The following is a 21,756-nucleotide window of genomic DNA, read 5'->3' on the forward strand; positions in this document are numbered from 1 at the left end:
TTAAAGGTATAAAGAAGGAACCACAATGAGAAAGTAAGAGGGGCAGAGCTGCAGTAAAATAAAAATCCATACCCTGGGCAGCACCAACTTTGAGACACCATAAAACCCACAGCCAGGAAGGTCAGAAACTGGCTCCACCCTCCACCAAGCCAACATTAGATCTGAGAACCCCGGCCCACAACCACCCAGCCCAGAACCTGGCTTCATGAATCAGTAGACCAGCACTAGCTCTGAGACTGCCTGGAGTTCTGCAGTCAGCCACCTTGTGATGTGGCCTCCCAATCAGTGGCCAGCAGCCTCTGCAGAAGGCAGAGCCTGGCAACCAGCTGGATTGGGGCCAGCCACACATATCAGACTCACTACAACAGAAGGACATAGGCAGCTCACATAGGGAGCACCCATGAATCACATAGCTCTGGTGACCAGAGGGGAGTGCACTGCAGGGACTCATAGGATGTCTCCTACAAAAGGCTACTACCTCAATGTTGGGAAACATAATAAACCTACCAAATATGTAGAAATAAAAACAGCAGTTTAGGCAAAATGAGGCCATAGAGGAACATGTTCCAAATGAAGGAACAAAATAAAACCCCAGAAGAAGAACTCAGTGAAGTGGAGATTGGCAATCTATGCAATAAAGAGTTCAAGGTGTTGATCATAAAGATGATCAAAGAATTTGGGAGAAAGCTGGGTGAACAGAGTCAGAATTTAGAAGGTTTTAAAAGTATAAGAACATAAATGAACACCAAAGAAAGAGGAAGAATATGATAACTGAAATGAAGAGTACGCTAGAAGGAATCAACAGTAGATTAGATGATACAGAGGAATGGATCAGTGAGCTGGAAGACAGAGTAGTGGAAATCACTGAAGCTGAGCATAAAAAAAGAATAAAACGAAATGAGGACAATTTAAGATACCTCTGGGGCAACACTAGAGGTACTAACATTTGCATTATAGAGGTCCTAGAAGGAGAAGAGAGAAAGAAAAGGGCAGAGAACATATTTGAAGATGTAATACCTGAGAAGTTCCCTAACCTGGTAAAGGAAACAAACATTCAGGTCCATGAAGCACACAGACTCCCAAACAGGATCAATCCAAAAATGATAATGCCAAGACACATTGTAATTAAAATGGCAAAAAAATCAAGAGATAATATTAAAAGCAGCAAGGGAAAAGCAACAAGTTGTGTACAAATGAACTCCCATAAGGCTATCAGCTGACTTTGTAACAAAAACTGCAGGCCAGAAGGGAGTGGCACAATATATTTAAAGTGATGGAAGGATAAAATCTCCAACCAATATTACTCTACCTGACAAGACTTTCATTCAAATTTGATGGATGGATCAAACATTTTACAGATAAGCCAAAGCTAAAAGACGTCAGCACCACAAAACCAGCTTTATAAGGAATACTGAAGGGACTTTTCTAAATGAAAAAAAGGTCATGACTAGAAACAAGAAAATTACTAAAGGAACCATCTCACTGGTAATGATAAACATACAGTAAATGTAGTATAAATCAACCATGCATAAAGCTACTAGGAATTTTAGAAGGTTAGAAGATAATAATCTATATCTATAGCAAGTAGTTAAGGGATACACACATACACACACAACAAAAAAAAGTGAAATATGGGGAGTTCCCTTGTGGTGAAGTGGAAACTAATCTGACTAGGAACCATGAGGTTGTGGATTCGATCCCCAGCCTTGCTTAGTGGGTTAAGGATTTGGTGTTGCCCTAAGCTGTGGTGTAGGTTGCAGACATGGCACAGATCTGGCGTTGCTGTGGCTCTGGTGTAGGTCGGCAGCTACAGTTCCGATTAGACCCCTAGCCTGGGAACCTCCATATGCCATGGGTGTGGCCCTAAAAAGGACAAAAGACAAAAAAAAAGTGAAATATGGCAACAACAGCAAATGGGGGGGAATAAAACTGCAGGATTGTCAAAATGCATTTGAACTTAAGAGATCGCCAACTTTACATATATACACACACACATATATGTACATACACAGATTGCTATATATAAACCTTATGGTAACAACAAAACAAAAATCTGTAACAGATACACACACAAAGAGAGAAAGGAATCCAAACATAACACCAAAGGTAGTCATTAAATTGCAAAAGAGGAGAACAAAAGAAAGAACAAAGAATGACCAAACAACTGAAAAAACAACAAAATGGCAATAAGCATATACTTATCAATAATTACTTTAAAAATCTAAATTAAAAAAAAAATTTTGGCTGCACCCACAGCATGTGGCCAGGGATTGAATCTGCATGACAGCAATGTCCTGAGCCATTTCAGTGACAATGCCAGATCCTTAACCTGCTGTGGCACAGCAGGAACTCCATCAATAATTACTTTAAATGCTCCAATCAAAAAACATAGAGTGGCTGAATGGATACAAAAGCAATGCATACACACACACACACACACACAATTAGTAAGATACTAAATTCAGATCTAAAGACAGACACAGATTGAGACTGAGGGGTTGGCAAATGAAATTCTACGCAAACAGAAATGAAAAGAAAGCCAGAGCAGGAGCTCATGCTGTGGCACAGTGGGTTAAGAATCTGACTGCAGCAGCTCAGGTCACTGCAGAGGTGTGGGTTCAATCCCTGGCCTGGTGCAATGGGTTAAAGGATCTGGCATTATCAGAGCTGCAGTATAGGTCACAGCTTGGCTCAGATTCAGTTCCTAGCCTGGAAACTTCCATATGCCACAAGTCCAGCCATAAAATAAAATAAATAATAGTAATTTAAAAATATAAAAAGAAAGCCAGGATAGCAATACTTATATCAGACAAAAGACACTTTAAAACAAAGACTATAACGAGAAACAAAGATAGAGATTACATAAGGATCAAGGGGTCAACCCAAGAAAAAGACACAATTTTAAATATATCCATCCAATATAGGAGCACCAAAATACATAAAGCAAATAGTAATAAATATAAAGGGAGAAACTGACAGTAACAATACTAACAGGGGACATTTACACTCTACTTACATCAATGGACAGATCATCCAGGCAAAAAAATTAATAAGGAAACATTGGTTTTAAATGATAGATTAGTCCAGATAAACTTAATAGTTATACATATCCAAAGGCAGCAGAATAGCATCCTTTTCAAGAGCACATGGAACATTCTCCAGGACATATCACATGCTAGGCACAAAATAATTCTCAGTAAATTTAAGAAAACTGAAATCATACCAAGCATATTTTTGCAGAAAAAAAACTGCAAAACATAAAAGCACTAGGAGGCTAAACAATATGCTACTAAACAACCAATGAATTATTAAAGATCTCAAAGAAGAAATTTTTAAAATACCAGAGACAAATGAAAATAAAAACATAATAATCCAAAATCTCTGGGATGCCACAAAAGCAGTTTAAAAAGGGAATTTTATAGCAATACAAGCCTATTGCAGGAAACAAGAAAAAATCTCAAATAAACAACCTAAGCTAGCACCTAAAGGAATTTGAAAAAGAAAAACAAACAAAATTCAAAGTTAGTAGAAAGAAATCTAAGGATCATATCAGAAATAAATGAAATAAGACTAAAAAAAATAGAAATGATCAAAGAGACTAAGAACTGGTTCTTTTTTTTTTTTTTGTCTTTTTGCCTTTTCTAGGGCTGCTCCCATGGCATATGGAGGTCCCAGGCTAGGGGTCTAATCAGAGCTGTAGCTGCCAACCTACCCACAGCCACAGCAACATGGGATCCAAGCCGCGTCTGTGACCTACACCACAGCTTATGGCAATGCCAGATCCTTAACCCACCGAGCAAGGCCAGGGATCGAACCCCCAACCTCATGGTTCCTAGTCGGATTCATTAACCACTGAGCCACAACAGGACCTCCAGAGCTGGTTCTTTGAAAAGAATTCTTTAACTTGATAAACCTTTAAAAAGACTCATCAAGAATAAAAGGGAGATGGAGTTCCCATTATGGCTCAGCAGTTAACAAATCTGACTAGCATCCATGAAGATGCAGGTTTGATCCCTGGCCTTGCTCAGTGGGTTAAGGCCAGCATTGCCATGAGCTGTGGTGTATGTTGCAGATGTGGCTTGGATCCTGCATTGCTGTGGCTGTGGCATAGGCCAGTAGCTACAGCTTTGATTCGACCCCTGGTCTGGGAACCTCCATATGCTGTGGGTGTGCCCTCAAAAAGCAAAAAAATAAGAAATAAAAAAAAATAAAAGAATAAAAGGGAGAGAGCCTAAATCAACACAATCAGAAATGAAAAGGAAGTTAAAACTGATACCACAGAAATACAAGGGATTATAAGAGATTACTATGAACAACCATAATACATCAATAAAATGGACAACCTAGAATAATGGACAAATTTCTAGAAAGGTACAATGTCCCAAGACCAAAATAGGAGAAATGGAAAACACAGACCAATTACCAGCAATGAACTTGAATCATTAATTTAAAAAATCTCTCAACAAATATAAGTCCTTGACCAGATGGCTTCATAGGTGAATTCTACCAATCATTTAGAGAAGAATTAATATCTATCCTTCTCAAACTATTCCAAAAAACTGAAAAGGAAGAAATGCTTTTGAACTCATTCTAGAAGGCCAGCATCACCCTGATATCAGAACCTAACAAAGATATCATTTAAAAAAGAAAATTACAAGCCAACATCACTGGTAAACACAGATGCAAAAATCCTCAACAAAATATTAGAAAACCAAATTCAACAGTACATTAAAGGATCATACACCATGATCAAGTGGTATTTATCTGAGGAATGCAAGGATTGTTCAAACCCAGCAAATCAATCAATATGATACATCACACTAACAAAATTGAAGACTAAATACCACATGATCTCAAGAGATGCAGGAAAAGTTCTGAGAAAATTCAGCATCCTTTTATGATGTAAAAAATATTCAGAAAGTGGGCATAAAGGGAACCTATTTCAATATAATAAAGGCTATATATGACAAGTCTACAGATAACACCATACTCAATGGTGAAAAGCTGAAAGCATTTCCTCTAAGATCAGGAACAAGACAAGGATGCCCACACCCACCACTTTTATTCAACGTAGTATTGGAAGTCCTAGCCACGGCAATCAGAGAAGAAGAAGAAATAAAAGGAAGCCAAATTGGAAAAGAAGAAGTAAAACTCACTCTTCGCAGATGACCTGATACTATGCATAGAAAATCCTAAAGACACACCAAAAAACTGCTAGAGTTTGTCAATAGATCAGTGAAGTTGCAAAATACAGAAATCTGCTGCATTTTTATACACCAATAATGAATATCTGAAAGAGACATTAAGGAAACAACCCTGTTTACAATTGCATCAAATCTGATTAAGGAGGTAAAAGACCTGTACTTGGAAAACTCTAATACACTGATGAAATGAATAAAGACAACACAAACAAATGGAAAGATATATTGTGTTTATAGACTAGAAAAATATTGTTAAAATGACCATTCTACCCAAGCCAATCTGCAGATCCAATGCAACCCCTATCAAAATACTGATGGCATTTTTCACAAAACTAGAACAAATAATTGTAAAATTTGTATGGAAATGCAAAAGAGTAAAAACAATCTCGAGGAAGAAGAAAGCTGGAAATATCATACTTCTTGATTTCAACCTACACTATAAAACTACAATAATCAAAACAGCATGGTGCTGGCACACAAACAGACACATTGATCAATGGAATAGAAAGCCTAGAGATGAATCCATAATTTATGGGCTATTAATCTACAAGAAAGTAAGCAATATAAAATAAGAAAAAGCCTTTTCAACAAATGATGTTAGGAAAATTGGATAGTTACATGTAAAAGAATTACACTGGATTACTCTCTTGCACCATGCACAAAAATATTTCAAAATGAATTAAAGACCTAAATGTGAGACCTGAAGCCATAAAACTTCTATAACATAGCCAGTAAGTACTTTAACATTTGTCTTTGTAATATGTTTTTGGATATATTTCCTCACACAACAATAAACAAAAATAAACAAGATAAACAAAAATAAAAATAAACAAAAGCAACAATAAACAAATGGGACTACATCAAACAAAAATTGCTTGCACAATGAAGGCAATTAACAAAACAAAAGGCCACCTACTGAATGGGAGAATATATTTGCAAACAGTATATTTGATGAGAGGTTAATACCCAAAATATATAAAGACAAACAATCTGATTTAAAATTGTATTTGAACAGACATTTTTCCATGACATATGGATGGCCAAAAAAAAGGCACATGAAAAGATGCTCAACATCACTAATCATCAGGGAAAGGCAAATCAAAACTTCAATGAGATATAACCTCACACCTGTCAAAATGACTATTATCAAAAAGGCAACAAATAACAAGTGCTGATGAGGATGTGGAGAAAAGGGAACACATATGCATGTTGGTGGGAATGTAAATTGGTGCAGACACTATGGAAAACAGCATGGAGATCTCTCTAAAAATTAAAATTAGAGCAATAGTATGACCTAGCAACACCACTCCTGGTTATTTATTCTCAAAAACAAAAACACTAATAAGAAAAGATACTTGCATACCCCCCAGTCCATTGCAGCATTACTTACAATAACGAAGATATGGAAGCAACCTAAGTGCTTCTTTATTAATAGATAAAGAAAGATAGATAAATAAGATATGGTATATAGAATATTAGCTATAAAAAAGAATGAAATCTTGCCATTTGTGACAACATGGATGGACCTAGAGGGAATTATCTGAGTGAAAAAAGTCAAAGACGAACACTGTGTTATTTCACTTATATGTGGAATCTGAAAAACCAAGAAAAATGACAACAACATAATGAAACACAGAGCTGTATAAACAGATAACAAACATGTGTTCGCCAAGAAGGGGAGTGGAAAGAAATAGCGTCAGGGGTGCAAACTTCCAGTTGCAAAATAAATGAGTTGTGGGTATGCAGTGTACGGCATGGGGGATATAGCTAATAACTGTTTCATATTTGTATGATGACATCATAATTCAATTTGTCATGATGATCAGTTTGAAATGTATAGAAAAAGACTGTACTTCCAGGGATCATTTCTATAGTTTGTGAAATGTATAGAAATATCAAATCACTGTGTTGCATAACAGCAACTAATATAGTGCTATAGGTCAATTAGACTTCAAAAACAATCAGATAACCTCATAGAAAAAGAGATCAGATTTTCAGATTTGTGGTTACCTGAAGAAGAGATGTAGGGTGGGGTGGGAAGGGGGACCTTGATGAAGGCAACTAAAAGGTAAATAAATACTAAGGATGTCATGTACAGTGGGCTAACTATAATTAACACTGCTCTGTTATATATTAAAATGATGAGAGTAAAGCCTGAGTTCTTCCCACCAGAAAAAAATTATTTTTTGTCTTTCTTTTTGTATCTGGATGTTCACTAAACTTATTGTGAGAATCCCTTTATGATGTTGATGGGTATAGGTCAAATTGTAATGCTGTATACCTGAAACTTATACAGTGCTGTGTGTCAATTAATATCTCAATAAAACTGGAAGGAACCCCCTAGGTCCCACTCCCAGGTGATTCTGATGTGTAGCCCAGGTTGAGAATGACTGTTTCACAGAGTCTCCAGAATCACCTGAACTAAAAAGAATGCTGATGAGTGGTTTTGTGTGGCCATCTGGAGACTCCAAAGCCTCCTCTTGCTTTTCAGGACTATTCAGAGCCCAAATTCCTCATTGATGTGGGCACCGCTTCTGGCTTAGCTGGGCAGGTGGAGCTGCATCTCCTCTGATTTGCTGAGTCAGCCTGTACAGTCACCATGAACCCATCCCACCTGCTCCTCTGTCAGCCTCCCCCACAGCCTTCTCCAACCCCTTCCCCACGCTGCATGGGCTTAAATAAAAGATATGGAGGCAGTGCCCAATCAAAGCAACTCAGTTTCCCTTATGTTCCACCTCCCTATGTGCCCTGAATCTATTTTTCTAGCACAGACATAATAGTCATTTTACACTTCCAGGAATTTATTTATATTTCTTGTGATGAGGGAATTGAAAAGGGGAGACTTAAGATCCTGAGTAAAAACTCTTTGAGAGGGCAATAGGAACCAGTTCCCTCAAAATTGTTGCTCCAGAGTGTGAGATCATAAAAAAGCAACACCCCCAGTATCACCATGTCATCAGGTTGTGTATGAGCTATGACCTGAACACAGCCAGCACTAAAGGACCAGCTCATCACGTGGGCACTGCAAAGAGCCAGCTCGTTCCCCCATGAAGCCCTGTCTTTCCAGAAAACTGCAAAGACTTCTGGAATTCATAAAAAGAACCTGGTCAATGGCTTCACCTCATACATTTGGGAACCTAATCATGCACCATCCTGTTATTTCTCCTCAAAGCCTAGAAGCACTGAATAATTCAAAAGAAAGATTAGTCTGTACCTCTGGAAACAAACAAACAAAAAATCAAAAGTCAGGACATATTTACAGGCACATAAAGAAATTACTTTTATGTTGGAAACACAAAAGAAGCTTTACAGAGGTAAAATTAGATGGGACTGGTTGTGACTTTCTCTGATCCTAAAAGCAGGTAGTATTTCATTCTGTCCTCATGCTCCAAGGGGGGAAGGAGTGAGGTGGACTGGGAGTTTGGGGTTAGTAGGTGCAAATTATTGCATTTAGAATGGATATGTAATGAGGTCTTACTGTACAGCACAGGGACTGTATCCAGTCTCTTGGGATAGACTATGATGGAAGATAATATAAGAAAGGGAATGTATATATATGTATGACTGGGTCACTTTGATGTACAGCAGAAATTGGCACAACATTGTAAATCAAATACATTTTAAAAAAATAAAAGCAAAGCAAAATAAACAAACAAAAAAGCCTTAGAGTTCCTGCTGTGGTGCAACAGGATTGGCAGCATCTCTGTAGCGCCAGGAAACAGGTTGGATCCCTGGCCCAGTACAGTGGATTAAAGGATCTATTGTTGCCACAGCTGCAGCATAGGTCACAACTGTGGCTTGGATCTGATTCCTGGCCCCAGAACTCCATGTGCCATGGGTGGCCATATATATATGAGAAGTGAGAAAATGCAGAAAAAAGAAAAACAGTGAAGCAACACAAAATGATAATACTTTAACCATTAATAAACGTCAAGGACCTTTAGCTCCTCCTCAAGGACGATAGATAATAATCCTCAGCCGTGTCCTTGGAGCTGTTTTGCAGGTGCTAAAGCCCCTACCAGGTAGAAGAGGTTAACTGTATGCTGCCCACAAGCATGCAGACCCCAGACCAGTTGGAACCAGAAGGTTAACTCACCACCCACCAATCAGAAGAATGTCCCCGAGCTGACCACACCCTGCTCCTTGAACACTATTAAGGCTCCTCATTACCCCCTCCAGGGGGAGGTCACAGTTTTGAGGGCCCTATCCTGCTGTGGCCCCCTCTGCCTGGCAAAGCAATAAAGCTATTCTTTTCTATTTCACCCAGAGTCCTTTGCGTTTCTATTTGGCAAGAGTGAGAGGCTAAGTTTCTGCAACAAGTTCTGAAAATGGGGTGGGGGTAGGGTTTCTTCTATGTCCCTGCTCCTCACCCAGCAAATACCGGTCCCTGGACGACACTGCCTTGCTTGCTGCCAGCAATACCCACCCCCCACTGTGACAAGTGCTTTCTTAGCACCTCCACAGAATGCCTTGTGGGTGGTTGACCAGATGCTTTTTATTTGCTGGGGATCTTGCTATAAGTTTTTGTTTACATGTATGCAGAGGTAGAATGAGAGTAGTGTTAGATGAGGATATCTTACAAAGCAAGAACCACGGACAGACCTTCTATTTGTTCTGTGTTCGGGTCTTAATTTAGAAAGGTGACTTAGTGACAACAGAGAGGTCTGTGCCATGGTAAGAAAAGTTTAATAATGCTCACCATTCCTCTAGAAGAAAGAAGCAGGTCCTGACACTCCAGGCCGCAGGAGAAACATCAGGTTTTGGTCTGGAGGCCGAAGACAGGAGCAAGGGAGGAAACTCAGAGCCTTGAGGGGGCATGAGGGTGGGGGGTGGGGTTCTGTGGAAAAGGCCACAAGGAAGGGCAGAGGAAACAGTGTAGGACTGGCTAGTTTGCACAATTTCTGTGGGCCTTGGGCTATAGAGATGGTCTCTAATTGCCTGGAATCTAGTCTTGCAATGATTTAGTGCTGGGAAATGTTGGTTCCACGTGTGTGAGTTAAATAAAGGAGGTGGTTGAGGAATAAAGGCTCGGATTGGTTGGTATGTGTGAGAGGCATGCTCCCTGCTGAGCTCTTTGCTGTCTCTAAGAGTCACTAGCTCTGGGAGGAGTAGTCTTTCCCTGACCAGCAAGCTTTTTAATATGTCAAGACATCATAAAATACAAAAAATAGAAAACATGACTAATACACTGTTCAAAATAGCCCACTGCAGATCAGCAGCATCAGCACCTGCCAGCATCCCCGGCATCACTGGGGAGCAATACTGAACCTTGGGCTGCACCCCAGCCTGACTGAATCAGAACTGCAGGTTAACACAATCCCCAGGTGATCCAGGTGCACCTTAAAGCTTGCTCCACACTCCTAGGTGTTTGAAAAAGAGGTAAACAAAGAAATTACTTATGCTCAGAGAAGATGATAATTTGTTCAAAGTCACAGAGCTAGTAAGTGGCAGAGCTGGCATCCAATCAATGGTCTATTTGACTTCAAATCTCATTGATATATTGAGATTTGATATATTAATATTAGATCTAGATCTTAGTGTATTAACATATAGATAAAATGGCTGGAAGTTTTCAGGATGTGTTAAAAACGGAGAGAGAACGGATTTCTCTTAAGAGCCTCGCCTACACCACAGCCATAACAACATGGGATCTGAACCACATCTGCAACCTACACCACAGCTCACAGCAATACCGGATCCCCAACTCACTGAGAGAGGCCAGGGATTGAACCCGCATCCTCACAAAAACTACTCTGATTTCCACTGTGCCACAATGGGAACCCCTAATTTTTGAGCCAGTCACTAAGGCTGATACTGGAAATTCAAAGATAACTAAGTCATAGTCCTTGCCATTAACTGAAAGTTTAGTAAGGGAGATGTGTTAGCTATCTACAGCTGCGTGACAGATTCACTGAATTATTATACCTCGGTTTCTGTAGGTCAGAAATTCTGACAGGGAACAGAAGGCGTGTCCTGTCTTGTTTCATCGTGTCTGGGGCCTCTGTTGGATGTTCTGATGGCTAGATGTGGAAATCATCTAACGTCCGGTGGCTGATTCTGGCTATTGGCTCTAGGCTGAGGGCCTGGCTCAGGCTGTCCACTGAAATGCCCACTGAAATGCCCACAGGTGGTCTCTTCATGTGGCCTGAGCTTCCTCACAACATGCAGATGGGTTCCAAGTACAAGCATCCCAAGAGATGAGCCAGGAGGAAGCTATATTGCCATTCATGGCTGAGTCTTGGAAGCTATATAGTTAGTTCTGCTGCATTCTATTGGTTGAGGCAGTTACAAGGGTCCCAGAGGAAGGAAAACATGGACCTGACTTCCTAATGCAAGACTGTCAGTGTCACAGAATAAGGAGAGCACTTTGGTTGAGATACACAATGGTGTGGCCAGCTTTGGAAAATACAGTCTGATCCATGAGGTGGATTTGAAAAGTAATTACCGCATGACATGACAACAGTAATATCATAGAGATTATCCTGGCTGCTACCAAAAATGATAACAGTGGGTCACAGGCTCCAACTTGAATCTAATATATTATTTTTCTTCCTTTTTTAAAACAGCTGTGTTGAGATATATTTCCAATATGATAAAATTCACCCATTTAATATATATGATTAAGTGGGCTTTTTTAAAGTATACTTACAGAGTTGTGTCACCAGTACCACCATCTCATTTCCAACACTTCCAAAGAGGTCTATTTTCCAATGGGACTGGCGGTGAGTGTATTGGAGATGGTGGACAGGGTACTGAGCAGTGTCAAAATTAAAGTAGGCTGAGGTGACCTTGAAGGGGAGTCTTTGCTCAGTGGTGAGTGAGGGCATTAAAGCTATGGCTGTTGGAGATGACAAAATAGGTAAGTCACTGAATCCTGAAATTTCATGATTAAACAATGCCTTGAGGGTCATCTGGTCCAGGAAGTGATGGGAAGGAAATCCCTGGACTCAGCCTCTTAATGTTTGGGGTCTAGTCTCTGCTCTACCACTTCCTAGCTAGGAGGTCTTAGACAAACCAGTCAATCTCTTTCCTTATATGTATAATGAAGGAGATAAAATCTGCCTGACTTAGAGCATTATTCCAGGCATTTTAACTTAGACAAAAGCCCATTTAAGATTCTGAAGCATTGTGCAAATATAAGACATTAAAATGACATTGCCTATGTTACAATCCTGGTCAGTCCAGATCTACCAAGACTGATAATTTCCAAAGTGAACAGGTGCTTTCTAGATAATTTGACATTGAATGTATCAGTGCATTTGTGCTTATGTTTCTACAGAGAAGCAGAAGGAGCAAAGATGAAGAAAGCATTACAGCTCTCTTTTTCTTTTATTTTGGTTTTCTGTGAGTTACAACTCCTCAAAGGGGACTTTAGATGAGAATTCAGAACCTGGCAAAATGAAGGAAATGAAGCTGAGATTAATAAAATAGAAGAAAAGTCATTGCCAAATCATGTTTGGGGCTGAGCCCCTCACTTTGCCCATATTGGCACCTTCCTCAATTGCTTTCAGAAACAAAGGCAGTACAGTGCTGTCTCCGCTGTTAACAGTGTGACATGCCTGCTGGGTCCATTTCCCCACATTACCTTTTTTTTTTCAATTTTTTATATACAATGGAATATTACTCAGCCATAAAAAGAATGAAATATGGCATTTGCAGCAACATGGGTGGACCTAGAAAGTATCTTGCTAAGAGTGAAGTTAGACAGTGAGACACAAATGTCTTATGCTATCACTTACATGTGGAATCTAAAAAAGGGATACAGGAGTTCCTGTTGTGGCTCAGTGGTTAACAAATCCTACTAGGAACCATGAGGTTGGGGGTTCAATCCCTGGCCTTGCTCAGTGGGTTAAGGATTCAGCATTGCCATGAGCTGTGGTGTGGGTCGCAGACTTGGCTCGGATCCCATGTTCCTGTGGCTGTGGTGTAGGCTGGCAGCTATAGCTCCGATTAGACCCCTAGCCTGGGAACCTCCATATGCTGTAGGTGTGGCCCTAGAAAAGACAAAAAGACGAAATAATAATAATAATAATGGTAAATAAAAAATAAAAAAAGGGATACAAATGAACTTATATGACAGACTCACAGACTTTGAAACCTTATGGTTACCAAAAAGGACAAGTTGTGGGGGAGGGATGGTCTAGGGGTTTGGGATGAAAATGTTCTAAAATTAGGTTCTGATGATGGTTGTTCAACTATAAATGTAATAAAATCACTGAATTTAAAAATTTTATTAAAGGTCTTTATAGAGCAACATCTGGACTCCAGATCCAGCTGCCAAGGAGACCCTGTTGTGCTGTGGGTACTACCTGGGGCAGGTAAGTGGCTGTGGCTGCCCACCCTCCTTTTGGGAGATGGGGACATCCCCAATTTTCTTGAACCATCAGTTCTCTGACCCCAAGATTGTCAGGAGTTCCCACAAAGGAGCTAGAAGAACCTGGGAATGCCTGGGGCACACTCACCCACCAGCCTCAGGAAACCCTGTGGAGACTGGGTCCCCATGCAGGGCAACCTCTGACGACTCTGACCCCGGGGATGCTTTCCCTCCATGGCCTATCACTGGACTGGACCTCAGGAGGCCAGCATTCTCCTGGACTCTGTTGCTGTATGTCTGGAAATGAAACTCAGAGTCTATCCCCTTCTCCCTCTCTTTGACCTGAAGAAAGGTGGACATTGTAAACGGCTTCTGACTAGCCCACCTTCCCAGTTAACCTTTGAGAAAGGTGAGTCCTGAAGGGCTGGAATTCTGGAAAATGTCCTTGGAGGTTTCACAACTGCCTGAGGCCCAGAGAATGTAAAGAGAATTCCTTACACAGCACTCACCTGTGTGATCAGACATGGCCACACTTGAAGACAATAAGTAGGGTTCCTAAATTCCTAAAAAAAAAAAAAAAAAAGGAGTTCCTGTTGTGGCTCAGTGGAAATGAGTCTGACTAGTATCCATGAGGACACAGGTTCAATCCCTGTCCTTGCCCAGTGGGTTAAGGATCTGGCGTTGCTGTGGTGTAGGTTGCAGATGTGGCTCAGATCTCACATTGCTGTGGCCGTGGTGTAGGCTGGCAGCTACAGCTCTGACGGGACCCTTAGCCTGGGAACCTCCATATGCTGCATGTGCGACCCTAAAAAGACCAGAGAATTGTCAAAAAGCATTTATTTCTAATAACAAAATTAATACCTATTCCTTGTAGAATACTTGAAAGTGACTGAAAGGTACCGTGATTACACCTCCACAAATTGTTTAACATTTTGTTTTATAGTGTGAAATTCCTCTTTGTTTCTCATACGGTTAACAAAGACCAGGACCCAAACTACAGAGTAACAAGGATTGCTATTTTTACAAATGAGAAAAAGGGAAATGATCCTGCATAAACCCATCAAATGTTCTAAGCAGATGGTTCTGAGGAGGTGAAGGTGTAGATGCAAAAACACCCAATCCCAGGAGTTCCCGTCCTGGTGCAATGGAAAGGAATCTGACTAGGAACCATGAGGTTGCATGTTCGATCCCTGGCCTAGCTCAGTGGGTCAAGGATCCGGTGTTCCAATGGGCTGTGGTGTAGGTGGCAGACAGGACTCGATCTGACGTTGCTGTGGCTGTGGTGTAGGCCTTCGGCTACAGCTCTGATTGGACTCCTAACTTGGGAACCTCCACATGCCGCGGTGCGGCCCTAAAAAGATAAAAGACCAAAAAAAAAAAAAAAAAGAAAAGAGATGCCCAACCTCAATCGGGGAAAAGAGACTTTACTTACCTAGTTTAAAAGTCTGGTAATAGCAAACAATGGTGGAGATGCCCAACCCCTGCTCTACAGGATGAATGTGGTGTATCCGCTTTAAAGAACAACTTTATAACATCTGGGGCAGCTGAAGATGCATATCGGCTTATCTTCCATTACTGAATATACACACACGCTGAATATAAAATTGGTAATATTCATGAGTGCCCTTTAATGACCTGCTTACGTAAAGAGCTTAACAATAAATCATGAACATTTCTATGCTGTTAAACAAGAGAACTCATTATTAAAAGGCCTCCAGCTAAGGCCCAACACATGCTTCCTCTGTTTGCACCTGCAGGAGGCTCCAGCCTGATAAAAGGTAACCAGAACCCTTGGCCCACGCCATCCCCGCGGCGGCCCACGCCATCCCCCTGGGGGGCCCAAGCGCGAAGGACCCCCACTGCCAGCCAAGACGCTGCAGACCTGATTTATTCCTTTCACCGTCCACTCCCCTCCTCCAAATAGTCCTTGATTTTGCTCCAATCGTGGGTGGCTCCAGCTCTCCTTGAAATGAAAGCTGTAGGAAGCAGGGAACAGGAGCGCGCAGGGGTAGGAAACGGCCTGGGCACAGCGCCATACCAGCGCATTTTGTGCACAGCACTTTTGAGCACATTCCAGCAGAACTGAGTGGGGAGTGGGTGCAGTCAGGGGAAAGGCGGAGAGGTGCGTAGGAAAGCCCTCTGCTGTCTCTCCTGCAATACCGAGGTTGCTAAGCCAAAACCTCGCATTTTGATCCCTTTAAGCACTTACGGGCTCCAAGCTCAGCTCTTCCGTATCTGGACCCCCAGTAACCCTTTGGGCTCTCTTGTCAGTTCTAATTCTCCACTGTGCCGTTTCCGCATTTTCTCCATTTCCTGAAGCTTCTAACTCCACGGCCTCTACTCCCAGTATATGATGAGGCCTCCTCTTTCACAGACTAGGACTCATTAAAGAGCTTCCTCTGCCGTTTACTCTATACAGTGAATTGCATTGCACTGGTGTTTTCCTCTCTTCTTCCTGCTGCAATGGAAGAGGGGTTCCCATTCCTGCCTCAGGCCAATCTCTATGTTTCTGAACTCATGCCTGTACCCTTACCTGGTCATGTAATGCCTCCATTTCCAATATCCTCGGTAATTTCTCTAGGGTTTAAATATTCCAAGTCATGCCCAGTGTAAACCATAATAAAATGGCCTGACTCATGTCTTTCTCCAGATGCTACCCTACTGATTCTGGCCATCACAGGCACAGGGAACAATTAGGGCACATGTCTTAAACATTCAGACTTCTCCATTTAACCATAAGACTTCTTCTTTCCAAATAAATTTATTTCTAGATGTGGTAAATGCGGGCACCTGACCCAACCTAGGGATTGAAGTGCTTCTCTGATTTGTTTGTTGTTAATCTGAATATCATTCCATAATATGGCTACATCACAATTGTTAATCGATTCCCCTGCTGATGAATTTTTGGAGTGTTTCCAGTATTGGCCTATTATGAATCAAGCTACTATGAATATTCTTATACAAGCCTTGGGGGGACATTGGTTTTTACTTCTCTTGGATAAACACCCCCAAAAAAAGAAAAAAGAAAGAAAGAAAGGAAAAAAAAGGGTAGATGTACATTTAATTTCATAAGAAATTGCTAAACAATTCTCCAAAGCAATTTTACCCTTTTACATTCCAACCAGAAATGTTCTATTTGCTTTATGTTCTCACTGTTTGATATAGCCAGTCTTTGATTTTAATCTTTTCAGAGAGTATGAAATGCTATCTCATTTGTGGTTTTAATTTGTATTTCCCTGCTACCTAGTGGTCTTGAACACCTTTTGTTTTGTTTTGTTTTTTGCAAGCAAACAAAGTCTTTATTACAGGAAAGCAAACAGCTCCCAGCACAGCTGTGAGGGGGAAGAAGAGCCCCCACTCTCTATTGTCCTATAGGGGTTTTTATCCCTTAAAGATGGGGGGGTACCAACGTGGGGTTCCAAAAAGATGTGGTTTTCTCCCATTGGCTTTGTCCAGTTACCTATATCAGTCCTTGTCCAGTAGGGGTCGTAGGCGTGGCTATGTCCCATAAGTTTCATGGTTTTTTTGCTGAGCGCCTTTTCATGAGATTTTTTGACAATTTGTAGAGCTTCTTTTCTGAGATGGTGGTCACATACTTGACACTGGAAGACCATGTAAGGGGTGTCTTCTTATTTTACCAACTGTATAGTAGATTAAATCCCAAAGAAGAAAAGCATTCAGCAGTTCAAGCCAGGCACTGAAATATCTTGAGGTTAAATTGAACTTTTTTGAAGTTTGGGGGAGGGGGCTCCCCTTCTGCCTTCCACTGGCCATTGTTACCTAAGTGCCTTTGCTGTGCATTCTTGGGCAGCCCTTCATTCTGTAGGTCTCTAAGCTGTGCAGTAAATGCCTGAGCTGTTTGTGGCTATTTCTGATATTGCTCTTCCCCTGTCCTGCCAGGGAGGCTGCAGGGTCCCAGGGATAGCCCTTGGTTCATCTGCCATATTTCCATACTGGATGAAGTGAGGCTTCACTTTTCTGTTGCTTCCTGTCCTAGAAGCCAACCCTTTATTATTTTTCCTGGAGCCCCATGAATAAATGAAAAACAAATGAATAAATCAACAAGCAGCTAATCCATCAGGATCTGAGTGCACCCCATCATAATAACTGGCATCTGGAGGAAGCACGGCAGTTTACAACGTATTTCCACACATATAATTTATTTTTATCTTCAAAACAAAGTCATAGGGCCTCATTATCATCTCCATTTTACAGACGAAGCCAACCACAGCTCAGAGAGGTTAAATGAGTTACCAATGATAAGCACCCTTGGCTGTTCTTCTTGAGAATGGAGAGCTGGGACTGGTATTCACAGATGGCAACACAGCAGAGGCCACCCAGTCTCTACAACCACAGACCAGTTTGGAAGGGAGATGAGTGGGGATGAAGAAGGAGATGGACAAAGGGAGCTTGAGATGCTGGCCTTCTTTAATTCCCAAGGATTGCTGACCTAGGCTAGCATTCTCTCTGTGGTCTGGTCTTAATACTCCCTCGAGGAACGCCCACGCAAAGGGACTTTCTTGAGCATGCTCAGTGCCTGTTTCCATCACCTTTCATCTCCTTATCCAAACCAGGATAGCACTTCTTAATCTTTTCCCCTGAAGGTCTCTGGATGGCAGAGGCACATACAAGCCACTCTAGGGGAGTGGGTGTCTGGAGCGGAGTCACCAGAGGGGGATGAAAGAGAAATTTTTTTTTAACTTGATGTTCTTTTTTTTCTTTTTACAACTGCAACCTTGGCATATGGAAGTTCCCAGTCCACACCACAGCCACAGCAATGTGGGATCCAAGCCACATTTCGAACTATGCTGCAGCTTGTGGCAACCTTAACCCACCAAGCTAGGCGAGGAATCAAGTCCACATCCTCACAGATGCTATGTCAGTTCTTAATCTGCTGAGCCACAGTGGGAACTCCTGATGTTCCTTCGTAAACATTCATGCAGGTTTCACAGTCTTCTCCACAACAAAGATGTGGATTTTTATTTTTTATTTTTAAAATCATTATTATTATTATTTTGTCTTTTGTCTTTTTAGGGCCACACTGGTGGCATAGGGAGGTTCCCAGGCTAGGGGTCTAATCGGAACTGTTGCTGCTGGCCTATGACACAGCCACAGCAACGCCAGATCTGAGCTGCGTCTTCGACCTGCACCACAGCTCACGGCAGCATTGGATCCTTAACCCACTGAGCGAGGCCAGGGATCAAACCCAAAACCTCATGGCTCCCAGTCAGATTTGTTTCTGCTGTGCCACAATGGGAACTCCAAAGATGTGGATTTTTAAATCTATTTGTTTTACTATAAAAAATGATAACCCCTCTGCAAAGATGCGTGTCACCTCTATTCTCTGGTATCCCCTGGCAGACTGGGTCACTTTTCACTTTGAGAAAACAAAACTTAAGGCATTGTGGGAGTTCCCATTCTGGCTCAGTGGTAGCAAATCTGACTAGTATCCATGAGGACAAAGACTCGATCCCTGGCCTTGCTCAGTGGGTTAAGGATCCGGCATTGCTGTGAGCTGTGGTGTAGGTCACAGACACGGCTCAGATCCTGTATTGTTGTGGTTGTGCTGTAGGCCAGCGGCTACAGCTCTGTTTCAACCCCTAGCCAGGGAATTTTCACATGCTGCAAGTGCGGCCCTAAAAAGTAAAAAAACAAAACAAACAAACAAACAAACAAAATCTTAAGGCATTGAAATCCTTGGTTAAAAACCAGATTGTCCCTGAAAATTATTTTAAAGTCTCTGTCATCAATTACTACAACTCTATTATCAGATCAGCCTAGAGGGGAGCAGGACACTCAGGTTAGAAAGAAGAGAAGAAGCAGAAAGAAAATCTGGAAAACTCAGGGCACTTGCCAGAGGCATTGGACTCTTGTTTTGGACCTGAACATCATAATGACAGGGGTTGTGACATGATAATGAGTCCCCCAGACTGTGGCCTCCACCCACCCAGCCCCAAACTAGAAGCCACAGGGACCGGAACCTGGATCCGACAGTCTCCTAACAATTATGATTTTTTTTTTTTTTTGCCTGCACTTGTGGCATGTGGCAGTTCCCAGGCCAGGGATCAAACCTAAGCCCAGCAGTGACAATGCCAGATTCTTAACCGCCTGAGCCACCAGGGAACACCAAATTACGATTTAAAAATAAATAAATAAATAAATAAATAAAGCTTGATATTCTGATTTTTTATGTTTTTAAGCCATTTACCTTATTTGAGGAAATTCTGAAGCTACTCTTGACACACATGAAGTTAATAAATGTCATTGGCAGTGCTCATACCTGCCCAAGTTCCCCCAGCCTGACAGGGAAGTCTAGAATTATGGCTGAGACTAACAAGCAAGCAAGCAAAAAATACCTCTTTCTATTATTGTCCTTGCCAATGTGAAAATGGTTGATGAACAGGGTCTTAGATTTAAACTCTGGGTTTACATATGCTAAAGTCTTCTACTATTTGCCAATTGCAATAGGGAGGAAAATCAGAGAAAATTCACTTTGAAAGCCACTTTAGGGGTTCCATCCCTGGCCCTGCTCACTGGGTTAAGGATCCAGTGTTGCTGCGAGCTGTGGTGTAGATCACAGGTGCAGCTCAGATCTGGTGTTGCTGTGGCTGTGGTGTAGGCTGGCATGTGCAGCTCCAATTTAGCCCCTAGTCTGGGAACCTCCATGTGCCACAGGTGCATCCCTAAAAAAAAAAAAAAGGAGAGAAAGAAAGAAAGAAAGAAAGAAAGAAAGAAAGAAAGAAAGAAAGAAAGAAAGGAAGGAAGGAAGGAAGGAAGGAAGGAAGGAAGGAAGGAAGAAGAAGGAAGGAAGGAAGGAAGGAAAGAAAAGAAAGAAAGAAAGAAAGAAAGAAAGAAAGAAAGAAAGAAAGAAGAAAGAAAGAAAGAAAGGAAAGAAAGAAAGAAAGAAAAGAAAGAAAGAAAAGAAAGGAAGAAAAAAGCCACCTTAGAAGTTCCCTGGTGGCCTAGCAGGTTAAGGATACAGCATTGTCACTGCTGTGGCTGGGGTTACTGTTGTGGCTCAGGTTCGATCACTGGCCTGGGGAACTTCACATGCTCTGGGAATGGCACAAAGGAAAAAGAAGGCCACCCTAAACAAAGGATGACTTGCATGGTTTTTGTGATTTTGATGACGACAGAAGTGCAGTCCTGGCTCTCACATCTTTCTGCTGAACCTCCCACATTTACTCCCTCTTCTGGATTCAGGATGCATTTAACTCACCAACTCCAGCAGATGGTTGGAGCCAGAGGAGACCTTAGTGGTTCATCTGCTCTCATCCAACTTTTTGACTCTATAAATGGGAAAACAATGTCGGCCATGGTGGGAATCCTCAGCTGGTTAGTGGCAAGTCTGGGGCTGTGAGCTGGGTCTCCAGACTTCCAGGCCCGGGATCTTTGTGTCATGCCCTGCTCTGGGTGGGACTGCACAAAGCAGGTTGTCTGTGTGGACCTGGTGCACATCTTGGCCTAAGGTCCACTGCTGAGTCTATTTAGATGTTGGGGTGACTAGGGTTCTTATCACCAGTGCCAGGAACCCCAAATGTCTCATGACTCACCAGAGGCTACCAGAGAATTGCCATATTGAAAAGTCTGAGGCCAACAAACTTTGGAAGGGGTGGGAGGTCAGGGGATGTGTCACAGAGTTCCATCTGTACAGCAAGGACACGCCTGCATATAGACTGCACTTTTATTTGGGGAGGCCTGTGAGACAGATGGAGACTATAGCAGGAGACAAGGTCCCCTCAAGCCCCTCCTGGCAACATCAATACAACTCATATGCATAGTCACTGTTGGGATCCCTAGGAAAAGATAGAGAATCATTTAGGAAATTACCTTTTTTGTTTGTTTTTTAGGGCCACACCCACAGCATATGGAAGTTTCTGGGCTAGGAATTGAACTGGAGCCATAGCTGCTGGCCTACACAGCAGAATGGGATCAGAGCTGCATCTGCGACCTACACCACAGCTTACAGCAATGCCGGATCCTTAACCCACTGAGCAAGGCCAGGGATCAAACCTGCACCCTCATGGACACTCGTCAGGGTCGTTACCATTGAACCACAATGGGAACTCCAGTAAATTATTTTCAAAAGTCAAAAATTACAATGATCCTCATAGTAATGGTACTTGAACTTAACCATCCATTGGGCCAGTATATTGTAGTCATTAAGAGTTATGCTTTAGAGCAGAATTTGGCACAACCCTATAAATCAACTATAGTTTACTTTTTAAAAATTAAAAAAAG

General features: G+C 41.7%; 1 pseudogene; it reads left to right on the forward strand.

Annotated features, from left to right (window-relative positions):
- The first annotated feature begins 7,044 nt into the window (after nucleotides 1-7,044).
- On the forward strand, nucleotides 7,045-7,133 carry LOC125128570 (uncharacterized; annotated as a pseudogene).
- The last annotated feature ends 14,623 nt before the right edge of the window (nucleotides 7,134-21,756 follow it).

Source organism: Phacochoerus africanus, chromosome 5 (genome assembly GCF_016906955.1).
Source record: "Phacochoerus africanus isolate WHEZ1 chromosome 5, ROS_Pafr_v1, whole genome shotgun sequence".
Lineage (NCBI taxonomy): Eukaryota > Metazoa > Chordata > Mammalia > Artiodactyla > Suidae > Phacochoerus > Phacochoerus africanus.